The sequence below is a fragment of the Taudactylus pleione genome, unplaced genomic scaffold (assembly GCF_031769625.1).
Source record: "Taudactylus pleione unplaced genomic scaffold, aTauple2 ptg000547l, whole genome shotgun sequence".
Lineage (NCBI taxonomy): Eukaryota > Metazoa > Chordata > Amphibia > Anura > Myobatrachidae > Taudactylus > Taudactylus pleione.
In genome coordinates this window covers 2,483,431-2,510,177 of record NW_028284949.1, presented here as the reverse complement: position 1 = coordinate 2,510,177, position 26,747 = coordinate 2,483,431, and the positions used below count along the sequence as shown (strand labels likewise).

The following is a 26,747-nucleotide window of genomic DNA, read 5'->3' as shown; positions in this document are numbered from 1 at the left end:
GCACTGTATATGGGGACCACTACTGGGGGCACTGCATAGGGTGGGGGGTGGCCACTACTGGTGGCACTGTATGGGGGGTGGCCACTGCTGGGGCACTGTATAAGGGGGGTGCTACTAGGGCACTGTATAGGGGGGGTGCTAATAGGGGCAATGCATAGGGGGGACTACTACTGGAGGAGGCACTGCATAGGGGGGACTACTACTGGGGGCACTGCATAGGGGGTACTACTGGGGGCACTGCATAGGGGGGACTACTACTGGGGGCACTGCATAGGGGTGCTCAAAGCATATTCTTGCACCTGGGCCCACCACTCTCTAGTTCGGCCACTGCTTTCCTTGCCTGGAATTTTTGGCTGCGGAGGGGTGGTGTTTCTGGGGGTTGGTTGCCTGGAGAGGGGGGTTAGCTGCTCAGTAATGTGGCTGTGGGAGGATGGTTATTGTATCCATTCAACTGCGACCATTTTGTGGACTAGTATAGTGTGTATAACAGTTGCATAAGACAGAGTTGTGCTCCTCACTCACAATTGTAATTTTATGAGTGGGGGGGGAGGGGGGGGGGAACAGTGACCTGGCTCCTAAACTTTCATCCTGGCTCCTAGGTTTTAGAAAAATGTGTCAGGCCCTGCAAAAAGGTGACACGGGGATCCCGTCCAGCAGCGCAGTAAGCTGACACCGGGGTCTCAACCAGCACCACGGTAAGCTGACACCTGGGCCCCCCCAGTAGTAATGTGACACCGGGGTCCCCACCAGCAGACAGGAGGATGGCACTGGGGTCCACACCAGCAGCGCATTAGGGTGGTAGTGCAGTAACGTGACACCGGGGTCCCTCCCAGAAGCGCAGAAAGGTGCTCAGTATGCACAGTGAGGTGACATCAGGATGCCCCATAGCAGAGCAGTAAGGTGATACCTGGGTCCCCCAGAGCAGCACAATAAAGTGACACCAGGATCCCCCCAGCAGTGCAGTAAGGTGACACCGGGGTCTCCCTCATCAGCATAGTAAGGTGACACCGGGGTCCCTCCCCCAGAAGCACAGTAAGGTGACACTGGGGTCCCCCCCAGCAGCGCAGTAAGGTGACCCCTGGATTCCCCCCCTCCAAGCAGCACATTAAGATGACAGCAGGATACCCCCAGCAACACAGTAACATCAAGTGGAGAACCTCATTACCTGCTGCCAGACACAGCAATGTCCTCCCTCTGCTGCTGCTGCTGCTGCTGCTGCCTAGTTACTGTCGCTGGAAAGTTGCAGCAATGCAGCCAGCAAATAGATAAACACTTCCTGACTGTGGAACGCAGGGGGCGGGACTCAGTGGAACGCACAAAACGGGGACACAATAAAAGCAGGGGGCGGGGATAGAGGAAATGCAGATTGCCGGAAAAGAAGGCGGGGTTCGGGAGGAGGTTTGGTGACAGTGGACAGAGATCGAGGGGGAAGGCAGGGGGCGGTGCTCTGGTGTATTGCAGATTGTTTGGACAGAGGGAAAGAAGGGGGCGGGGCTCAAAAGGTTGCAGAGGGCGGGGCCCGGCTGGAACGCAGAAGGCCGGAAGTTTGGGGTCTCACTGCCACACAACAACATACTCACTCGCCATTTCCCTTATGTCTCACGGAGAAGGTAAATAGTTTTATATTAATTATGTTATTATCAATATATAAAGGAAAGGTGCATGAAGCAGTGATCCAATAAGGAAATAAAAGGTATTTCCCAGCACACACTGATAAGTATGTAATATTTTAATAATATAGGGGAGAGGGGACTGTACAGTGATATATGATGGGGGTAACACAGCTACCAGCACACACTGATATGTGGTATTATTATTATATAGGGGAGAGGGGACTGTACAGTGATATATAATGGGGGATAACACAACTCCCAGCATACACTAATATGTAATATTTTAATTATATAGGGGAGAGGGGACTGTACCTTGATATATGAGGAGGAATAACACGGCTCCCAGCACACACTGATATATGGTATTATTATATATAGGTGGGAGGGGACTGTACTGTGATATACAATGGGGGATAACACAGCTCCCAGCACACACTATGTGGTATTATATAGAGAAGAGGGGACTGTACTGTGATATATGATGGGGGATATAACACAGCTCCCATTACCCACTAGTATGTGGTAATATTATTATATAGAGGAGAGGGCTCTGTACAGTGATATATGATGAGAATATAACAGCTTCCAAAACACACTGCATGATATAAGGGATTATTATTATATATAGTTGATGGGTCTCTACAATTAGATTTGACAAGGGATAAGACATCACCCAGCATATTATACACTGGGTTTGTTACAGTGAGGTTAGTGAGGGATTCTGGGAATGCCCTAATGATCTCTATTACTAACACAGGGACCTGACTGGGGAGGTGAGGGAGTCTGGGAGTGTCACAGTGACATCACTCTTATCTCTATTACTAACACAGGGACCTGACTGGGGAGGTGAGGGAGTCTGGGAGTGTCACAGTGACATCACTATCATCTCTATTACTAACACAGGGACCTGACTGGGGAGCTGAGGGAGTCTGGGAGTGTCACAGTGACATCACTCTTATCTCTATTTCTAACACAGGGACCTGACTGGGGAGGTGAGGGGAGTCTGGGAGTGTCACAGTGACATCACTCTTATCTCTAGTACTAACACAGGGACCTGACTGGGGAGGTGAGAGAGTCTTCACCTCTTGTGATTTTGGTTTCTGCACAACTGTGACTCTAGTCAGACACATTTAGGACTCTTACATAAACAAAAAAAGGGAAACAGTAGGGGTTTCTTTATCCAGTGCACTATTCTCCTATATGCATATGGTATATTATCGTACCCTTTTCCAAATAGAACATAATGGTAAATATATGATACATTTTAAAACATAACTTTTCTTATTATTAACTCTAAAATAAGCAGCAAAATATTGTTTAAAATATACAGTCAGGTGCATAAATATTGGGACATTGACAGAATTTTCATATTTTGGCCTCTATTCACCCCCACAATGGCTTTGAATTGAAACAAACAAGATGTGCTTTAACTGCAGACTTTCAGATTTAATTTGAGGGTAATTACATCCAAATCAGGTGAACGGTGTAGGAATTACAACGGTTTCTATATGTGCCTCCCACTTTTTAAGGGGCCAAAAGTAATGGGACAAACTAAACAATCCTAAATCTACCACCACCATGCTTCATTGATGAGGTGGTATGTTTTGTATCATAAGCAGTTCCTTTCCTTCTCCATACTCTTCTCTTCCCATCACTCTGGTACAAGTTGATCTTTGTCTCATCTGTCCATAGGATGTTGTTCCAGAACTGTAATGGCTTTTTTAGATGTTGTTTGGCAAACTCTAATCTGGTCTTCCTGTTTTTGTGGCTCACCAATGGTTTACATCTTGTGGTGAACCCTATATATTCACTCTTGTGAAGTCTTCTCTTGATTGTTGACTTTGACACATATACACCTACCTCCTGGAGAGTGTTCTTGATTTGGCCAACTGTTGTGAAGGGGTTTTTCTTCACCAGGGAAATAATTACTCTGTCATCCACCACAGTTTTTCTCCGTGGTCTTCCAGGTCTTTTGGTGTTGCTGAGCTCTCCGGTGCGTTCTTTCTTTTTAAGAATGTTCCAAACAGTTGATTTGGCCACACCTAATGTTTTTGCTATCTCTCTGATGGGTTTGTTTTGATTTTTCAGCCTGATGATGGTGACAGCTCTTTGGATCTCATATTGAGAGTCGACAGCAACTGATTCCAAATGCAAATGTCACACCTAGAATCAACTCCAGACCTTTTACCTGCTTAATTGATAATGAAATAACGAGGGAATAGCCCACAACTGTCCATGAAACAGCTTTGAGTTGATAGTCCCATTACTTTTGGCCCCTTAAAAAGTGGGAGGCACATATAGAAACCGTTGTAATTCCTACACCGTTCACCTGATTTGGATGTAATTACCCTCAAATTAAATCTGAAAGTCTGCAGTTAAAGCACATCTTGTTTGTTTCATTTCAAAGCCATTGTGGTGGTGAATAGAGGCCAAAGTATGAAAATTCTGTCAATGTCCCAATATTTATGCACCTGACTGTAGGTGTGATTGTAGTAAGAAACATTGGGAATAAAGACTTTTAAAATCTGTTGTCCTCCTATATGTTAATCCTATTATATTCTCAGTGATTTATGAGAGTAAGTCAGCGTCTGTAGAACACAGAGATTAGTGTAAATGTTGTGAAGTATGTAGATCTTATAAGCTACGTTTCATAAGACAAATATATAAACTGAGGGACTGGCTATACACAATTAAGTGGAAAGAGGTAGTTTTTACAGGAATCTATTCCCGACAGCGGCAGCCCGACAGAGGAGGAAATCCCAATCGTCCTTAAGGTAAGTATAACTAACCTAATTCTACCCCTTAACCCTCCTTTAGGGGTGCCTAACCTTAACCTCCCCCCCAAGTGCCTAAATCTAACCCCCACTTCTCCACAGCCTAACCCTAAGTCTCCCGGGGGGGTGCCTAACCCTAACCTCCCCTCTGGGGTGCCTAAACCTAACCCCCCCCTTCCCCTAGTCTAACTTCCCAGGGGGGTGCCTAACCCTAAATCCCCCCCATCCCCCCAGGGAGCCCCTAACCCTCCCATCCCCCCCCCCCCCCGCAGCTGTCCGCGCCCGGCTTACCTTCGATCGGTAAACCCGGTGTCGGGCTCCAGGCATAGGTCTAATGACAGGTCTTGACATATCGACACCTGTCATTTGTACCTTGCCGGGATTAAGCATTCGGGAAGCCAGTGGTCGGCACCACCAGATTCCCGGCTGCTTCCCATTTTTACCAGTGATGGCATACTCCACATATATTATCCTGTAATAAGACACTACTGTTTCCCTTTGTTTGTGCATGTTTCCCTTTGTTTGTTCATGATTGAATTAGGGGGTACCGGTAGCAGTCCTCACATTTGTCTGAGAAGGGGATTGGAATTTGGAAATAGATATCGAATGACGAACTGAGAATTTTTCCAAATATTCTAGTATAAGGTCACTCAATAAATATTCTAGTGATTATCAAGGAATAGAGTGATAATAATATATTAGAGCCTGATTCTCTTCTATTTTATTACATTTAGGACTCTTGTCTACTATTATATATTTTAGAAATATAGATTTGGACATATTCTGCAATATTATTTGTGGCTTTTAGCTGTGAGATTTTGAGAAACAAATATATCCTTAAAGGTGCGTATCCACTAATAGACTTGGAAACGACTGCACGATTACGACATTGTAATTGTGCAGTCGTTTCCAAGTCTGTGGTTGTGCATACACTCAATGATCAGTCGTTCAGTGTAGGCACATCTATCATCCCCGAACATGGGCAGCCTGACGACATCGGCAGGTTGTCCAGCATATTCGGGTGATGATAGCTGTCTAAAACGACCAGCGGGCACGCGCATCGCTGGTCGTTTAAAACATTTAAATGCCCGATTTGCAGGCGATTAACAAGCGATTGAACGATGTCGTTATTGTTCAATCGGCTTGTTTTATCGATAACTGGCTGCGCACCTTTAGAGCAGTCTTTCCCAAATCTGGTTCTCATGTTGCCCCCAATAGCTCATGTTTTGAGGATTTCTGTTAGTGGGATATTTACTGATACAGCCAAGTAGACTAAGGGATAAAATACTAAAGTTTGTGTTTTTAAAAGTCGAAAACCAATTAAAATGATAGAATGTACCAGATAGATTTTAGCCAGAATCTGATTGGTTGCTGATTGCTTGCTATTGGGTTTTGTATACCAACACCTAATCAAATGTACCCCTAAGTAACTTTTACATGATTAAATAAAGGCTGATAACATGATCTGTGGGAGGAGGGGGGAGGGCATCTGTCTCATTTTCCTTTACATAGGGGCATCTATAACAAATTTACTATGACAATATAATTAGAGTTAACTTTTAGAAAAGTCGTTCCACAGAGAGTTTTGTAGTGACCTTAGAATACTTCCTTCTTGGGTCTTTATCAAGTTCCCATGATCCTCTCTTCTCTGGGTCACATGATGGTATCCATTTTCTCTTTGGTATGTTCTGCTCTCCTTCAGTCTTCTCATCTGCAGAGCTGTAACCTGGGCAGGAGGTATAGGCTGTATCTCTAAAGGTGCCTACACGCTAGGCGATCTGGTCACGATGCGAAATCGTGTCCGATTTCTCCCCCCGGCAGTCATGGGCACAATTTGGTGTTAAAAAATATCCAAATTGACCCACGATCTATCGTGCCTCCTAACTATTCCAGTGCATCGTGACTGAGATTTTCAGATCTTGCCTGCAACAGGCAAGATCTGAAGATGCGATGTACGACCAGCGGGGACACGCATCGGCCTCGTGATCGTGAGTGGGCACTCACGATTAGGACATATTTTACACGATTTGACGTTCCGATTTGTCGGAATCGGGCAGATCGTGTAAAAAATCGCCTAGTGTGTAGGCACCTTTACAGGTCCCAGAATCAATCAAGTTTGGATTTGTTATATTATTATTATTTTTGTATCACTGACACACTAATCAGACTTTGCAGTTTACAGCTTTTGGCCTATTCTAAGCTCTTATTAAATCCAACAATTATTTAATTAAATCCTACAATTTTACCAACATAGCCCTGTCCTATCTGTAACTGTCTCCTCCACACACTGTCTAATATACTGTATATATAACTCCTTGCTCTCATGCCATCTTCCGTGGGCTGGCTGTTCTGGGTCCTTTACTTTCGTCCAGCCCCCACCATCACATCATCTTGCTATTTGCAGCTCTCTGTTCAAAGCCGATAATACATCTGTGGGTGCCGGCTGTAGGCTGGGGACTCGGAACCTCACACCCCATGGAGATGGCTGGAGCTGGATGAGGGATAAATGTGTAATATACACTTTACTAGAGTGTGACTCCAGGAAATGTTTACAGGTGTAATATAGGTTGTAGAATATACCCTTTTTGTATATTCTGCACAATTAGCCTGTAAAACAATTCCAGATAGGCAAAGTTCCATTTCCCTTTTTATTGATGTCTCTCTCAATACCAATAGTGTAGAATACATCTAGTTAATATGAGACACCCAGCAGCTTCCTCTGTGCGTCATGGGTACTGAGCAGGACCCAGAGCCCTATCACAGTGCCTCTACCTCACTCACTGATACATGAGAGACACAATGACCAGAAGATCCTGGAACTCACCAACAAGATCATTCAGCTGCTGACTGGAGAGGTGACTGCTGGGAATGGGACATTTATACAGTAACACCAGGGGATCTGTCTGGGTGATGACCGTATCATTGTGTGTCAGGTTCCTATAAGGTGTGAGGATGTCACTGTCTATTTCTCCATGGAGGAGTGGGAGTATATAGAAGGACACATTGGTCTGTACAAGGACGTGATGATGGAGAATCACTGGCCCCTCACATCACTGGGTAAGAGGAGACTGTCATTTATTGTAATGGAGAGAGCAGCTATGGGGCCACCTATATACACATCATAGAAACATAGAATTTGAAGGCAGATAAGAACCACTTGGCCCATCCAGTCTGCCCCATATTTAAACATATTGTTACCTCATCCCTTATTGATCCTTACGTCTTCTGAAGGATATCCTTATGTCTATCCCATGCATGTTTAACTTGCTCTACTGTCTTAGCCTCTACCACCTCTGATGGGAGGCTATTCCACTTGTCCACTACCCTTTCTGTGAAGTAATTTTTCCTAAAATTTCCCCTGAACCTACCACCCTCCAGTTTCAGAACATGTCCTCTTGTTCTAATACTTCTCTTTCTTTGAAGAATGTCTCCTTCCTTTACCGTGTTAAAACCCTTTATATAGTTGAACATTTCTATCATGTCCCCCCTTTCCCTTCTCTGCTCCAAACTATACATATTAAGATCTTTTAGTCTTTCCTGGTATGTTTTGTGGTGTAGACCTTGCAGCATTTTAGTTGCCCTTCTTTGTACAGTCTCTAATGTATTAATATCCTTCTGGAGATATGGCCTCCAGAACTGAACACAGTATTCAAGATGAGGACGTATCAATGACCTATACAGTGGCATTATTACTTCTTTCTTTCTGCTACGGATTCCTCTCCCTATGCAACCAAGCATCTGACTTGCGTTCCTCATTGCTTTGTTACAATGTTTGCTTGCCTTTAAGTCACCTGAAATAGTGACTCCCTTTCCTCTTCAGTAGTTTCCAGTATAGTGCCATTAATACTATATTTAGCCTTTGGATTTTTGAGACCCAAGTGCATGATCTTGCATTTATTGGCATTAAGCTGTAGCTGCCACGTTCTTGACCATTCCTCTAGTCTACCTAGATCATCAATAATTTGTTTTACCCCTCCTGGTGTGTCTACCTTGTTGCATACCTTTGTGTCATCTGCAAAAAGGCATAGTTTCCCTTCAATACCATTTGCAGTGTCACAAATAAAGATATTAAAAAGCACTGCTCCAAGTACAGATCCCTGAGGTACTCCACTGGTAACATTTCTCTTTTGAGACTGCACTCAGTTTACTACAACTCTCTGTTTCCTATCCTGCAGCCATGATCTTATCCATTCAACTATCTTTGTATCCAATCCCATGCTTTTCAGTTTAATTAACAGTCTGCGATGTGGAACAGTGTCAAAGCCTTACTAAAGTCTAGATAAGCGATATCTATGGCCCCCCCCTTTATCTATTTCCTTAGTCATCCAGTCAGTAAGATTTGTTTGACATGATCTCCCCCCAGTAAATCCATGCTGTTTGGGATCCTGCAAATTGCTGGATTTGAGATAATCTATGTCTCTTTCTTTTAAGAGTGTTTCCATCAATTCCCCAACTACTGATGTAAGGCTCACTGGTCGTAGTTGCTTGCCTCTTCCTTGCTTCCACTTTTGTGCAGTGGGACAACGTTTGCTCTTTTCCAGTCCTCTGGAATTACTCCAGTAGCTAGTGACTGGTTTAATAATTCTGATAATCACATATATACAGTGTAATCAGTCACTGTGTGTCGCCTACAGATGGGGCCAGTAACAGGAATACCCCAGAGAGATGTCCCCGTCCTCTTTATTCCCAGGATCATACAGAGGAAAATCACAGTGTCCCACAGGAGGATCAGGTAGGTGGGATTGGGGGGTCTCACCAAATACCCATGTGAGTTTTCACTCTGTGTTCTGTAGGCCAACTGTGTGTGTCTTATACTCTAATAATATATGAATATTATCAAAGTGTTATTTTATTGTTTTGTGACTTATTTAGGGTGAAGTTTTTACTAATATTAAGGAAGAAGATATAAAAGAGGAAGAAGAGACGTATGTGAGAGGTGATCAGCAGTGTAAGGAGGAGGAAATCCCTACAGCTATCAGCACAGGTGAGTAATAATCACTAAGTACAGGACAGTCACATATTCTCATTGTTCTGTCACTACAGCCATCTCTTATCCTACACCCTCCCCTGTCACTACAGCAATCTCTTATCCTACACCCTCCTCTGTCACTACAGCAATCTCTTATCCTACACCTTGTTCTGTCACTACAGCCATCTCTTATCCTACACCCTCCTCTGTCACTACAGCACTCTCTTATCCTACACCCTCCTCTGTCACTACAGCACTCTCTTATCCTACACCCTCCTCTGTCACTACGGCAATCTCTTATCCCACACCCTCCTCTGACACTACAGCCATCTCTTATCCTACACCCTCCTCTGTCACTACAGCACTCTCTTATCCTACACCCTCCTCTGTCACTACAGCAATCTCTTATCCTACACCCTCCTCTGTCACTACAGCAATCTCTTATCCTACACCCTCCTCTGTCTCTACAGCACTCTCTTATCCTACACCCTCCTCTGTCTCTACAGCACTCTCTTATCCTACACCCTCCTCTGTCACTACAGCAATCTCTTATCCTACACCCTCCTCTCACTACAGTCATCTCTTATCCTACACCCTCCTCTGTCACTACAGTCATCTCTTATCCTACACCCTCCTCTGTCACTACAGTCATCTCTTATCCTACACCCTCCTCTGTCACTACAGTCATCTCTTATCCTACACCCTCCTCTGTCACTACAGTCATCTCTTATCCTACACCCTCCTCTGTCACTACAGTCATCTCTTATCCTACACCCTCCTCTGTCACTACAGTCATCTCTTATCCTACACCCTCCTCTGTCACTACAGTCATCTCTTATCCTACACCCTCCTCTGTCACTACAGCAATCTCTTATCCTACACCTTCCTCTGTCACTACAGTCATCTCTTATCCTACACCCTCCTCTGTCACTACAGTCATCTCTTATCCTACACCCTCCTCTGTCACTACAGCCATCTCTTATCCTACACCTTCCTCTGTCAGCGCAGACTAATGAGGACAAATCACAATAGTACACATACAGAATCAAATTTTCCTAGCTCTTAAAATTAGATAAATGTGTAGTCCATGGCTAACTGAAACAGCCACATTAGTATAACATAGTCAATACAGGTAAATGGATGAAATGGTCGGATAAAACACAAATGAACCAAACAACCCAATAGGATCAAGTTCTACCGTCATGAAGAGGAGATACAGTTGGTGAAAATCCCATATGGTAATGCACTCAGAGAGATTAACAACCAAATGAGCACATCTTAGGTAACTTGGTATCTGTAGTCCATCTCGGTGGAAACCGAATGGGCTGATGAAGTGGTTCCCAGAATGCAAGGGAAATAAATTGCTGTATGGTGCAGTTGATCCTTCTAAATTGTATTTATTAATAAAATTGCACCTATAAACAGTATTATGCTTAAAGACCAGATGAATCCTAAATATCGGCAAGATGGCCGCCTAATTTATAGACAATGGTCAGGCACATGTCTACTGTCTTTCAAGTTGGAATCAGAAACCCAAAATTAAAGAACTGAAATTGCTACAGAATGAACAGATTCAGAATACTCACCTGGTGCAGATAGACGATCCCGTCGCATTTTGACCAATGGTCCTTTATTAAGGCTGGATGAGAGGTTATATACATTATCCCATAGTTATACTGCTTACGGAAATCCTGTTTGCAGAATTCATATTGATCACAAATCAGAAAAAGTAGTTACTTCACAGAACGTTTTCCTTTTTCAACCATGCGGAACTGTATACAGCCTTACACTGTTCCCCGGAGCACAATTCAGTGCGCACTACCAGCATTACTCCACCACGATCCAGCTGAGTTATGGCTCCAGGAAGTCCTCAGGGGACATGAAAGAGTGAGCTACGTCTAAGAGGCCAGTCGTTCTTATCCGGGCATATTTCATTAATTCATATTTATGGTTCTGTGACGTGTATTCAATTGTGGTGTGCAGAAGCATTATATTATATTTATTCCGCACATTTTGGTGCCATTAGGACGTATGACCTGTTTTTGTATTTTATTGAGAAGCCTTCTTGTAATTATTCAGAATGCAAGCTCTTGCGAGCAGGGCCCTCTCCCCTCTTGTGCTTCTCCTTACTTTATGTTCATCTACTTCTTACTCACAACTAGGACACCTAACACTTGGTGCCAATGCTCTGTTGCTTAATTGGGTGTTATGGCCACCTATGTTCCAATGTATATTATCCATGTCCTTGTCCTTAATTGTATTGTATTTTACTGTAAGTCACTTCTTGGTTATGTACCTTGTAAGGTGCTGCGGAACACTTGTGGCGCCATATAAATAAACGATAGTAATAATAATAATTCACAGCACGAAGATAATATTTTGTCCGGGGCTATTTTATTGTAGCCCGCAGGCTACAATTTCTATTCGCACAATCTCCAGGAAAGCAGGGCCACCACGAGAGTGTTAACCTTTAGCGCCGGGCAGCTAACCTGGATCTAGAGGTTAACCACAGGCTTACCGCAGAAGGAAATGGGCTTATGATTGAATAACGCCGAACGTTAATGCTCGAGGTTATCTGCCCGCTGTAAGCACTGCAGCTAATTGAATATGCCCCTGTGGGGGTAGATTTACTAAACTATCTAAAACAGACATGTGGTGGTGTTGCCCATAGCAACCAATCAGATGGTAGCTATTATTTCTCTATTGCATTGTAGAAAATAATAGACAGAATCTGATTGGTTGCTATGCTGCAACACCTCCTCTTGTGTGTTATAGAAGCTTTACCCGTAAGTCTGTTTTTTCTATCCAGATGGTTCCTCGTTCCTATAGTGCTGCACAAAAGGTTTCCCTTGGCCTTGTCACATTGCTGGAGGTGTGGATACCATAGAAATATACTGGTCCATATCTTTCGGGAATGTCCTAAAATCAATCATGTATAAAGAGCTTAGTAGTGTATACATTTCCCATTGCCTGTATTGCTGCTTTTACAATCAAGCTTTGGGTTGCTGAGGTTAATAACCATATATAAATAATGTATTACAGATGGAGCCAGTAACAGGAATACCCCAGAGAGATGTCCCCGTCCTCTTTATTCCCAGGATGATACAGAGGAGAATCACAGTGTCCCACAGGAGGATCAGGTAGGTGGGATTTAGGGTCTCACCAATATACCAGAGTGGCTCTCATTACATGACCTGTGACACTGTGCGCGTCTTGCTCTGATATTATACAGTTTAATTCCAATTGGTTCAAATCAGACATTATTAAAGTGTTCTTTTATTGTTTTTGTGGGTTATATAGGGTCAAGTCCTGACTAATATTAAGGTAGAAGATATAATAGAGGAAGAAGAGACGTCTGTGATGTGTGATCAGCAGTGTAAGGAGGAGGAAATCCCTACAGCTATCAGCACAGGTGAGTAATATACACTTAGGGGTAAATTTACAAAAGCTTCTAAAACAGACCTGATACCCGTACACCATTGTGGTTCCATTACTGCTTAACGGGATAAGACCACATGTCATATTACACATGATCCTCACTGTAGTAATAATACATGTGCGGTACTCTGTAGTGAAGACATCCTCTTACATTTATTTCAGGCAAGCCGTATACTAGTACTACAACTACCTATGTCATTATGCACTTTCTGGGTTCCTGATTTGGCATGAAAAATTGGCCTATACCTGCAAACTGCTGAACAGCATGATGTAAAAAAACAGGTTTATTTTACAGAGGAAAATCTGCAAATTAATTAATCAAATAACATGAACGTAGAACACTAAATACCAAAATAAATAAATAAAAAAAACAGTGATGAGTTAAACAGGGATATCTGGAAAACCTGCTCACACGCAAAATCACTTGATTGCCACTGATCTGCCAGTTATTTTGATAGCAAGCAGGTTTTCTAGATGTCCCTGTTTGGTTTATCACTGGCTTTCATTTTTATTTATTTTCTACTTTCATGCTATTTGATGAATACATTTGCTGACTTGGCTGCCACTGATTTGCCAGTGAGCAAATGCATTCATCAAATAACGTGAAAGTAGAAAATAAATAAAAATGAAAGCCAGTGATGAATCAAACAGGGACATCTAGAAAACCTGCTTGCTATCAAAATAACTGGCAAAACAGCGGAAACCATACCAACACGTATATATGGTATCAAAATGCAACTGCATTGAAGAAATCATGTAAAATAAATGATCAAACAGAAGAGCTATTAAAAGTGAAACAGGGTAAACAGAGATAAGAACAACACAGAGCTCAGTGCTCACCTTCACTGTTACAGTGGCTGATTGTATCAATGCAATGGTAAAGAGCGTACATTTCCTATTGATCCAGCCTGTATTGCTGTATTACAGTAACTTGAAGTTTGTAAAACATCCCCTTTTATATTTTATAAATTCAGCATGGGACCAATCCTTCTTTCACTATCAAGCTTTGGGTTGTAGACGTTAATAATCACATAAAAATAATGTATTACAGATGGAGCAGGTAACAGAAATACCCCAGAGAGATGTCCCCGTCCTCTTTATTCTCAGGACCATACAGAAGAGAATCACAGTGTCCCACAGGAAGATCAGGTAGGTGGGATTTAGGGTCTCACCAAACACCAAAGTGGCTCTCATTACATGACCTGTGACACTGTGTGCGTCTTGCTCTGATATTTTACAGCTTAATTCCAGTTTATTCAAATCCGACATTATTGAAGTGTTATTTTATTGTTTTTGTGTGTTATTTAGGATCAAGTCCTGACTGATATTAAGGTAGAAAATACAGAAGGAGAAGAGATGTATGTGAGAGGTGACGAGCAGTGTAAGGAGGAGGAAATCCCTACAGGTAGCAGCACAGGTGAGTAATACACACTTAGCGGTGTCTGATAAGGTCCCTATTTGATCTAAAAAAGGGGCGCTTGTGTTGGTGCGAAGTAAAAATAAGGGAATTGTAAATGATGGGAAGTGTAAAAGACTATAAATTAGACCAAATAAAATAAATAAAAAATAATAAAAATAAAAATTAATTTAAATGAAAAAGTAAAAATCTAAATAATGAGATGTAAATTAAAAAATGAAACGTAATAATAATATTAAAATGAGAAGAGTATGCAACACCTGTAAAGGGAAAAAAAGGTTAGTATAAAAATTTTATTCCCAAAGTAATTGCACGTCATCGGTATGGCCTCTGAGCGAAAGACCAAGACACTCACGGTGCTAACCTGCCGAGAACGGAGAACTAGACACATATAGAGGGAAACCAGTCAGCACACGGCGAATAACGGCAGAAAAGGTAGGCAGATATAGGGACAGCTAGTTAATTCCAAATCTGCGGCTTTTTATGCAAGGCCAGTACTGACGCCATTGGAACCCCTGTACTTCCCAGCACTTACTATATACACAATAAAGGCTATAAACTTTTTTTATACTCACCTTTTTTTCCTTTACAGGTATTGCATACTCTTCTTATTTTAATAATATTATGTTTCATTTTTTAATTTATATCTCATTATTTTAATTTTTACTTTTTCATTTAAATTTATTTTATTTGGTCTAATTTATAGTCTTTTACATTTCTCATCATTTACCTAGTTTTTTACAATTCCTTCATTTTTATTTAGCACCAATACAAGCGCCCCTTTTTTATATTATTATCTTAATACTTTTGTAAGTGGAGTTGCTATTTAATAACAAACCATTAGCATGGTGTAATTTCCAACTTTCAAGGTCCCTATTTGATAAGAACTTTTATTTTTCTTTGTCAAAATTAAAACATTTACATTAAACCTTCCCTTTGGTACATCCTGTCGAGCACCTTTATTCTCTCTCACGTGTATCACATAATGCTGTCTAAGGCCTTATAGTGTTGTGATTTCACTTGGGACTTGGAACTATCTAATCCTTCTTCAAGCGGTAACTGAAGGAATACTTAAAATCAGAATCTTTTTGCACATTCAGATCCCGTAAAGGCTGATTCAACACATTCAGTCATTCATACGATGGTCAACAAGATTATAACAGTTTTTTTTAAAGTAAACAGTAAAGAGAGATATTGTTTTGATTATTCAATGTCCAATCAAGAATTAAATTCATAAAAATTTTTCGTATACTTAACAATACTTAACAGTTCTTGAATAGGAAATAAGTAAAGTACAAATACAAAATAATACATAGATAACATTTATAGTTACGTGCAGCAGGATGTCATCCTAGAACTTCAATCCCCAGTCTCCCCATAGCCCATAAAGGCTCCATTATTTATACCGTTTCTACAGGTGAAGTCATCAAAACTCATTTGTAAATCCATGGGAAAATATACTTTATATAACTATGCATATCTATGCAGGTGTCTTATTTCATTTGGCCTATGTCCATTTTTAGTTTTCCCTCGTGACCTTGGAGCTAGCTTACTTCACTTGGCATATGTCCATTTTATTTATTTTACATGTTAATTATTTTATTTTTCCAAGAGAACCTGGACCTCAGTGGCCATTTTACTTATAACTTCATAAGTTTAGTTTTTAACAACTTTCTAGAACTTGTATAAGATATATTATTTCTATTTTTATTAATATGTAATTAATATATTTATTCCCATTACATAGTAGCATAAAATGTATCAAAACATATTTTAACTTTAACATTAGTTATTGTCTATATATATAACTGTGTGTGTGTGTGTGTGTGTATATATATATATACATGTGTGTGTATATATACATATGTATATGTGTGTGTGTATATGTATGTATATATGTGTGTGTGTATGTATACATATGTATGTGTGTGTGTGTGTGTGTGTGTGTATATATATATATATATATATATGTGTGTGTGTATATATATATGTGTGTGTGTGTGTATGTGTAAAATATATATATACATTATTTTTATATTTTTTTCTGAACTCTAGTTAGTCCATCAGATAGTGTTTTTACTGCTATGTATCTAGAGGGGCTTATCTTCTCTTGTAGTCATGCTGCTGGAATCATTGAACTGGCTGGTTCAGTGATTCCAGCACTCTGGGGTTAAATGTGTAAATGTGCAGCCTGTACAGGTAGCTGGGACTGAACTAAAGCCTCCCATCTACTGGGTCACAGGAGTGGTCTGAGTCCAAATTAGCCTGAGGACACCCATCCCCAGGTAAGCCCCTGATTGTGTTCTTAGTCACAGATAATAGGAAGTTCTCTGTGTAAGGGACATCATTCTATGGATCTGCTGCATGTGATGTATAGCTCACAAGCAGAAAGATAACCTAAGAGCGAGTGACGCTTATATATTACTGGAGGAGCCTGGAGAATAGCAACCAGCGCTCAAGGCTTACTACTCCTGGTGGCCTTACAGGACCCCAGCCTAAACTTGCCTGTGCTATATCACAGAGTCTTACCTGCCCCGCGCTTCATCCTGTAACACACTGGGCTTGACTATGGAGGGGACGGCCAATCTCCCAGTTGGTATTACACCAATTTGAGACCTGCTCCACAAAGCCAGCAAGGGACAAGCATTTTCTGGCATTACCTGTAGCCGGCACATTGATAACCCCTCAATCACATGGTATTAACTATCATACCAGGTGTGATCTCCACTAATAATTGAATCCACCGGTTCTGGCATTCACCGCCGTGGTGCCCTCTGCCAAGGCGTCTTCTTCCGGTCAGTCTTTTTTACCCCCAACTGCCACTCGGGTTCTCATGACTTGCCAGTAAAGGAGCTCCTATCAGGGTAAGCGTACTACTGCCCCATATTCAGCAATTAGGAACCTCTTGCCCTTAAATCACATCTGAGAGCAATAGCTGTTCTTACCTAGAGCTATCAGTATTTCAGTATCCGTACTAACCTGCTGCCAGAAACTGCTGTAATAGCAGACTGGGCAATAAGCCCATCCAATGATTCCAACAGCATGACTACAAGAGAAGATAAGCACCTGTTGATACAGTCGCACACTGGTATACAAGTGTTACATATCTAATTAATTAGCACCGTCTCCTGGTGCGTCCTAGTCACATCGCATTGTGACTTAGACGCATTTTCGTCAATAAAAAAAATATGCCAGACTCTAGCAGAGTAGCATGGGACCTGCCTGCTTATGCTAGGCTTATTGCGCAGTATGGCTTGTTTATGTATGTATATATATGTTTATGTGTGTGTGTATATGTATATATATATATATATATATATATATATATTATAATATATTTTCTATTTTATTCTCAGCAGAAGGACGTAACAGCGGGAATACCTCAGAGGATCTTCTCATTTTATCACCTGATCATGAAATGGAAAAAAACGTCACCGTACAGGATTCTCAAAGAAAAAACCCTATTAGCCTAAATTTACATAAAGTACATCACAGTGAGGAATCTTTTCCCGGTAGCTCTGATAATGGTACATCTGTAACGTCTGTTGGAGCGGATAAAATATTTCCCTCCGCTATAGATCCCAAATGTTTTACACAGAACACAAAGCTTATCACCCATCGGCCAGCTAAATCCGGACAGAAGCCGTTTCAGTGTTCTCAGTGTGGTAAATGTTTTGCGCAGAAATCAAATGCGATTAGACACCAGAGAAGTCACACAGGAGAGAAGCCGTATTCATGTCCTGAGTGTGGGAAATGTTTTAAGCAGAGATCTTATGTTCCAAAACACCAGGTACTTCACAGAGGTGAGAAACAATTTTCCTGTTCTGAATGTGGAAAATGTTTCACTCGAAAATCTAATTTTCTTTTACACCAGAGATTTCACACAGGTGAGAAATTATTTCCATGTTCTGAGTGTGATAAATGTTTCATATACAAAGCAGATCTTATTAAACATCAGAGAATCCACACGGGAGAGAAGCCATTTTCTTGCTCCGAGTGTGGGAAATGTTTTGCACAGAAATCAACTCTTATTAAACATCAGATAATTCACACAGGGGAGAAACCATATTCCTGTCCTGAATGTGGGAAAGGTTTTACAGAAAATTCAAGTTGTCTTAAACACCAGAGCATTCACACAGGTGAGAAACAGTTTTCATGTTCTGAGTGTGATAAATGTTTCATATACAAAGCAGATCTTATGAAACACCAGAGAACTCACACAGGAGAGAAGCCATTTCCTTGCTCCGAGTGTGGGAAATGTTTTGCACAGTTATCATCTCTTCTTAAACATAAGAGAAGTCACACAGGGAAGAAACCATTTTCCTGTTCTGAGTGTGGGAAATGTTTTACACTAAAATCCACTTGTCTTAAACACCAGAGAACTCACACAGGTGAGAAACCATTTATTTGTTCAGAGTGTGGGAAATGTTTTACAGCAAAATCATCTCTTGTTACACATTGCAGACTTCACACAGGTGAGAAGCCTTTTTCATGTTCTGAGTGTGGGAAATGTTTTACAGAAAAATCAAATCTTAACAAACATCAGAGACGTCACACAGGAAAAACCATTTCCGTGTTATGAGTGCTGGAAATGTTTCTCACATAAATCCTCTGTAATTAAACACCAGAGAGGTCACAGAGTTGAGATGCCATTTTGATCTTGTTTGATATGACAGTACGTATAAACAACACATTTTTTTAACATGCATTTATACAGTTAAAACTTTGCGTATTTGCAAGTGGAAAGTATTTTTTCAAAAGAACAATTCTCATTATTCCTCCTGACTTTGGCTCTTCATTGACCTCTAATCATGTCTTTTTTGTTATATAGCATTGTTTGTACTACTGCTCTAGTTGTTTTTTTTGTTTTATTATATATATATATATATATATATATATATATATATATATATATAATTTTTTCCTTTTTTTTTACATTTTGTTAAATCATTTCCACTAATTGGATGGATGAAAAGTCAATTTGCAGACTAGTATTATTTGGTTCTGGATCAAATGGTATAAAATAGTTTGAAGGACACAAGGAACAGTGCATATGGAGTTAATGCAGGATAAACTAGTAACAGGATATTAGGTTTGATACCTGACAGACAGGTTGCTACCAAGAAATTTCCTCTAGCAAAAGCCTATGATATGCAGCAAGAAGCCCTGGTACTTAGAGAAATGCGAGGCTATAAATGGACACATATATGCCTAGAAAAAGTTGGTCAAGCAGAAGAATCGTCTCTTAGGCAATGACACAACCATTAGGACACTGTAAGGTGTAATGATTGTCCTATTTGTGAGTGCTCCTGAAGTTTTGGGTGGTCTTCTAGCATGAGAGTACACTTAATTTAAAAAAAGAGTGTTCTCTGCATCTCTCTCCTGACGGAAGAGGATGATGTTACAATCTATCTTTTTGAAATGTCACTTTGTGCTGTATGTATTAATATTTCCATAAATGCTGTTGAAAAGTCATGTGGTTTTATTTTTCAACCTGCGTTATCACTTTTCAATGTTGAGTTTTTTATATGTAAAAAAAAAATCACTATTTTAATTGAATTCAATGCATAAGTCAAACATACATAAGAAGAGAGTGCCTGAAACAAGAGTCAGAGAAGCAAACATTGTGTCAGTAGTTTTAGGTTACGGAACAAATTTGATTCATAGCAGGTCCAAATAGGGGCCAGCCAAAGCCCAAGAGAGAAAACATACCAATGTATGAAGTGGATGCAATGTAACATATCAGCGAACGGACTAAACAAAGGAATCGTTACACCAGAATGTGCCCTCACCCCTAAGAGAGAATAGGTTGGTCATTATCTATATTTCTTAATTCATATCACAATGTGGAATGAAATTATAGTTACTCCCACATCTCAAATGTTGGATTTGAACCTCCTTGGACATTGCTGACCGCATTAAGAGCACAGAAGAGTCACCTGCAACCCTTGGAAGTTCGCTAGCTAGGTAATTTCCAAAACGACCCGCTCCTTCCAGCAAGGCTGGAAGTTCAGGTCAGTTGTCGCAAATCTCTGAAGCTGAAGCCAAAAACATCTCACAAAAGGACAGCTAAATAGGCAATAGAACAATTCTGTCTCCAACCATTGAGGTCAAATGTGTATTGGGGATATACCCATCACTTATACCCCTTTTGTACCAGAGCAAAAACCTGGGTTTTTGCTGGGTCTACCTAGGTTGCAGCTCAGTATAAAAGGGTCTCTGAAAAATAACCCAGGTCAAGTGACCCGGCAATCCAACCCAGGTAGCTACCAGGGTCGAACCCAGGATGGACCTGGGTAATGGTGCAGTGTAAACGGCGCAACCCGGGTTATCCGACCTGGGTCATGCTTAAAATGAGCTGATTGATGATTGTGGAGCAGTCACTTCCCACTTTTTATGACCTCACAAGTTTAGTAGGGTAGACCCAGGTTCAGTGTGAACGGGGCTGACCCAGGAATAACCCAGATCGATGGAGCTGTATAAACTGTCTGACCTGGGTTGGAACCATGTCTGAAAACCAGGTAATAGTAACTGTGTGGGGTTAAATAAGTACAATGAGACACTAGAGAATATCTCCATGTACATTCTTGTAGGAATTAAGGGGTCTATTTACTAAGCCTCGGATGGAGATAAACTACCAGCCAATCAGCTCCTAACTGTCATGTCACAGGCTGTGTTTGAAAAATGACAGTAGCTGATTGGCTGGTACTTTATCTTCATTCACTTTATCTCCATCCAAGGCTTAGTAAATGGACCCCTAAGCAACAGGAATCTACTAGACCCGTAGTTCCCAATCTCTGTCCTCAAAGAATTCTTGGGGTTATATATTGAGAGTTTTAGAATTGGAGATGTTGCCCATAGCAACCAATCAGATTCTAGCTATTATCTTATAGAAGGTGCTACTTAAATGTTAAGTAGAATCTGATTGGCTGCTATGGGCAACATCTCCATTTCTAAAAACTCACTTTAATAAATATACCCCTTAGAGTCCAGGTTTCCGTGATTTCCATGGTTCTGCACAGTTAGGGCTTAATTAGTACCTCAAGTCTATTTGATTTGGCCACCTGTGCTCAAGCCTGGATATCTTTAAAACCTGGACTGTTACGGTGCCTTGAGGACCCAGTTTAACCTCTGTGCTAGACCTCTCAGCAAGGCATTGATAGTTAATTCAGGGAAGCGATGTAACCATTGAATTAAGCCTGTATTAAGAGACTTCATCTAGAATTTTACCAAAGAAAATGTAATAAAAGGTGGGGTCCGAGGATGTTATACTCCTCCGCTTGGACAAAGGTAAGGGTGTCTGCTTACTTTATCCACCAAATGACCAATGCTGTTAATTCCATTAGCCTTCCATGCTGCAAAGGGTTTGACGAGGAACTGTAATGAAATTCATCTCCTGGTCGTGAAGGTGCAAGAAAAAGACACTAGATTCCTATCTGTCCATAAGGCCTCCTCCAGGGGAATATCTGTATATCGCTCAGTTCCATAAAGCAGTATCTAAGGTGATGGAGAATGGCGGCATGACTATAGCGAGTCACATTGGGGAAGTTAATCCCACCATTCATTTTAGGCTGTTGTACATTTGATGAATCCATTATCCCGGTGCTTACTACTCAAGATGTATTTCTTAATTATAGGGCTTATTCATTTAGTATCAGGCTGCGTTAGTCGTGGTAATGATTGGAGTATGTTCTGGTAAAGTACCCATATTAACAAGATGGATTCTGCTTAGTTAAGAAAGTCGGAGATGACGTCAATACATACCAAAACAACGCACACTCAGAGAAACGTGGTGATATAACATGAAAGGGTTCTTAGGTATTTGAGTCCCAAGATATTGGATAAATGTTTTCTCAAACCAGAATGGAGCAAATCTGCCCCATGATGGACGTGTGACTCCTAGATTCAAATATAATATTACAGGTTTATCAGTAGGCATGGGGAGGCTGGATATAGAGCCATAGTCACCAAATATAGCAGAATAGAGCAAGATGACTGGGCAGCATTAGTCAAATAGAGCAGACTATCTTCCACAGAAGTGGTCACCTAAATTTCTGATGGAGTATCCACGCGTCCTACGGGCCAGTATTTAATACTGGTGAGACCATATAATGGTACCAAATGCCTTGTTGGCATCATGGCTGAGTAACATATTGTCAGTAGAAGGAGCTTGGGCAGAAGCCACAGTGGCTGCCACAGATGCCTGGATCCACCTAACAGAAATATGACCCCCCCCCCCCCTCCTTTCCAGAAAGCCCAGCTGGTGTCCCATTAACAGACCAAGAAAGATTGGCTGAAGCTGCACAGCCATAATCTTAGCCAACTGTTTAAAGTATATATTGAGAACCATGATAGGGCGATAGGATGCCACCAGTTGAGACTTTGGCAGGAGGGGTATAGTATTGGCATTGTTGAACCCCCGATTTAGTCACTCCAGGGGTCCTGGAGGTGCGAACTGCTCCCTGGGACCACTCTGTGTGCGTTGCCGGCACGCTCACTGTGTCGGGAGCAGAGTGCTGCATGTAATGCCAGTGCAGCACCCGGCTCCTGTCACTTAGGAGTCGGAACTTTGGTGTCACCCCTCGGCGGGTGAAACCCAGGTGTGGCCCACAACCCTCTTGTGACACCATTGCTCGACGCTGTGTGTACCCACCTTCCAAAAGAATGTGTGCCCGCTGTTGTCTATCCCAGCTGGGCCCTCTGCCTTCCAGCAGCCAGTGAGTGTGACCACCTACACACGGGGGTTGTTTGTCCCAGCGCCCTTCCCCTTGCTGTGGCCTCCCCCAACTGTGTGTGTTCATTCCACCGCCCCACGTCTGCAGCAGAAGCTTCCTCCGGCACCCCTCCAGGAGAGCACAGGAGGGAACTGTTGACATCCCACAGCCACCGGAGGTAAGTAGACACAGCTTGAGTGATCTTAAAACATCCCTCTGCTGCACAAGCTGCCATGTGAACAGCAGCTTGTGCTTGGTATCAGGTACTGTACGCCATCTCAGAGTGGCGTACATTATCACTCACAAGTTCCGAAAAAAATGCTTTTCCAGAACTTGATGAATGGCATAATTTCTACGTCCTGATACTAAAGTACGGGGACTGTGGAAATGATCCGGGCAGAATTGTAACCAGGAGATATCTGCGATATCTCCTGCGTTACAGGAATGATGAATGGCACTGACAAAAGTAGGGAAATATTACATTTCACTCACTTTTGTAGAAATTAAGGAATGATGAATAGACCCCACAGTGGTCTAATATGTTGATATCGAAATGATTCATTTCAGCATGCCATATTAATTATACCATCAGCTGCTGATTTTTCCTCCATGGAAAGGATTGTATCTGACACATTTCAGTGAGAGATACAGAATTGTTCTGAAAATAATAAAGGCAATATTGTTGAATTGTTATTGAAATAACTCAATCAGGTTTAGACTGCATGAATACAGTGTATACTACCGGTAGATAGCGATCGACGCCTGCTTTAGACATAACCATGCACCTGACATTGATTAAATAAAGGCTTTTTTTGAAACCACTATATTAGGGATGTGAGTTACAGTGAAATTATTTAACAAAATAAGCAATATATACGTGTGGAGCAGCGATATTCCGGGGTCTATTCAGCAATGATTTTTTTTACTTAAAAAATGTGGAAACTATAATTTCTGCATTTTTTTAAGTCTTTCCACTATTCAGCAATGAGTTAATGGAGAAGATAACGCAATTATCTTCTCCATTAATTCCTATATCGCAGAGTACCGCACTGTAGAGAGCAAGCCAAAGCAAAAAGCATTACATTACTCGAAAAATCTTTACTTTATATAACTTCATATAACTCAGAATGGCATTATATGAAGAAAATCCTTAAATTTCCTAAAAAAAACTGCAGGTACCGAGGGAAATTTTCCCATAAGTCCCTGCAGGATCTTCAAATTCCGCCCCTGCTTTGCGGTGACTGCCGACTGGTAAGTACATTTCCAGCCTGTCAAAACTGACTAACTTGATTGAAATGTGTACACAGGCTTTATATTAGTCTAGCGTTCCCGCTAGGCTGTTTTAGCGGGGCGCGGCGCCCTGCCCTCCTTCTGGAAGGCAAAAAGCGCCCTGCCCTAACAGCCTGCGGGTGCTGTCTTCACCCGCGGGTCGCAGTGTCCCGCGGGTGAAGAAATGTGCGGTGACCTGGTCACCGCCGGAGAATAGACGCCGGGCGCATTCGTCCCTACAGCATCTGCGATGCTCTTGGCTGACGCTGTCACTTCTCTCCCGGCACATCGCAGGGACGGGCTACTTTCGGAGTCCCTGTCCCTTCAGGTGCAAATTGATACATCCAGGCGGTATGGTCGCATCTTGCAATGCGATCATGGGCAATACTATGGCACTCAGATCACATTGCAAATGCGATCATTGATAAATTGACCCCCTAAGACCATTAACCGAGTGTATAAATGTCTCAGGCTCGGAGGAGTCGGGATGTTGTCTTAAATGTAAACGCCCTAATGCAACCTTTGTTCACAATTTTTGGTTATGCCCTAAGATTCGCAAATTTTGTGAAAAAAAAAAAAAAAGTCTCGTTAATTCTGTTATGCATCTTAAGCTGCATACACACAAAGATTTTCTGTCCAACCATCCAACTAGTTGATTGGTTAGAATGAAAATCTGGTAACATATGGCAGTAACTGATGATCAGCAATTTGCTCCTAAATGCCAGAAAACAGATGAAAATGGTCGGTCAGAGACGTTTGAACAAATTGTTTATTTTAAACATTTAACAAACAACAGTTTTTGTCCATTTTCCGACGTTTGGGAGCAATTTGCTGATTGTCATTTGCTTTCATACCTTACCAGATTTTCATTCCAACCAATCAACTAGTTGTATAGAAAATCTTTACGCGTGTACCCAGCTTCAGTCTCAGGCAGGAGTGACCCCTTAACCCGAGGGTTACTGTAGTGCAGACCGCAGTCTGCACTACAGAGATAAACAAACACACTGCCGCCGGCACCGGCAGCAATGTGTTTGTTTTGACAGGCAGCCAATGAGAGTCAGACAGACTCTCATTGGCTGCTGCGCCCACTGCAGGAGCCGGGCTTCCGGCTCCCGCAGAGGGTAATGGGAGAGATGCCATGACGTCTCTCCCATAATTCAGAGCGGGCTGGCCCGGGAGGACAGAGGAGCGGTGGCGGCAGGAGCGGGGATTAAGGTGTTTTATTTTTTCTTTATGTGTGTGTTTATCTGCACTGCTGGGGGGGGATGGACTACTACTGGGGACACTGCATCGGGGGACCACTACTGGGGGGTTCCACTACTGGGAGCACTGCATCGGGGGACCATTACTGGGGGCACTGTATAGGGGGGGGACTACTACTGAGGACACTATATAAAGGGCACTGCATAGGGGGGACCACTACTGGAGGGCACTGCATAGGGGGGCACTATATAAGGGGCAATGCATAGGGGGGACCACTACTGGGGGCACTCTATAAGGGGCACTGCAGAGGGGGACATAATTAAAATTGTAGGAGGGGGCAGTTATGGGTCATAATTGTGTGAGGAGGGGGCAGAGTTTAAATACTGCAGTATAGCTTAGTGGCCCTAGGCTTCGTTGAATTTTTTAATGTGGCCCACACTGTCTTAAAGGTTGAAGACCCCTGCCTTAGCCCTTCCTAGTGCTAACTTCTCTGGCTTGGACCTTGGTCTGGAGAGGAAGGCTGTTATCGTCACTGTAGCTTAAAAAAAGTAATACGATGCAACTGGATCTCCGCTACGCCTCATTTTTTGGAGTCAGATAAATCACACTTGCATAAGATTTTGTACTGTGACAGACAAACCGTCCTCCCTGACCTTGAGACTGGGGTCCCTCTCTTCTATAAAAAATGGGGTAATTATATTGACTCCCTCGACTCCTGCACGCAATCCAAAACCCTTAAGATTTTTTAGACTACATCCTGGTACCTACAACGACAACTGCCCTAAACCCATATGCACATCAACCCGTGTTTTGTAGTGTTTCAATGGAATGATATGACATGTGTGACCCTTGCGAACCCATACCTGGTCTCAATTATGAGATGGTCGGGCATACTCTGTTATTCCAGCATTAAGCATCTCGAGGCATTCGTTTTAGTCACATTATGGAAAACGCAAATACATGTGAAACATACATAGGGCTCAGGGAGGCAATCTGCTCATATATTTATTTCCATTGTACAACAATCGTGTCGGGCAGTTAGCTAGATACGTCATTATCACTTGGATATATACAGATGCAGAAAACACAGTGGATAAACAGTGTACACTCAAAGGGCTATATTTACTAAGGTGTGGCATTTTAGAAGTGGAGGTGTTGCCCATAGCAACCAATCAGATTCTAGCTATTATCTTTTAGAATAGAGGGGTGCAATAAGGCCCCCCCCAGCTGTCGTAGAACTACACATCCCAGCATGCCCTGCCACAGTATTGCTATTTGGCCATGTTAAAAACTGTTGCAAGGCATGCTGGGATTTGTAGTTCAACAACAACTGGGGGGCTGCTTATTGCC

General features: G+C 42.0%; 2 pseudogenes across 1 annotated transcript in view; one reads left to right on the top strand and one right to left on the bottom strand.

Annotated features, from left to right (window-relative positions):
- Nucleotides 1–26,747, bottom strand: part of LOC148500763 (uncharacterized) — a 65,186-nt pseudogene that overhangs the window by 17,830 nt on the left and 20,609 nt on the right. The gene's annotated exons all lie outside the window — the stretch shown is intronic.
- On the top strand, nt 1,499–18,996 carry LOC148500764 (uncharacterized; annotated as a pseudogene).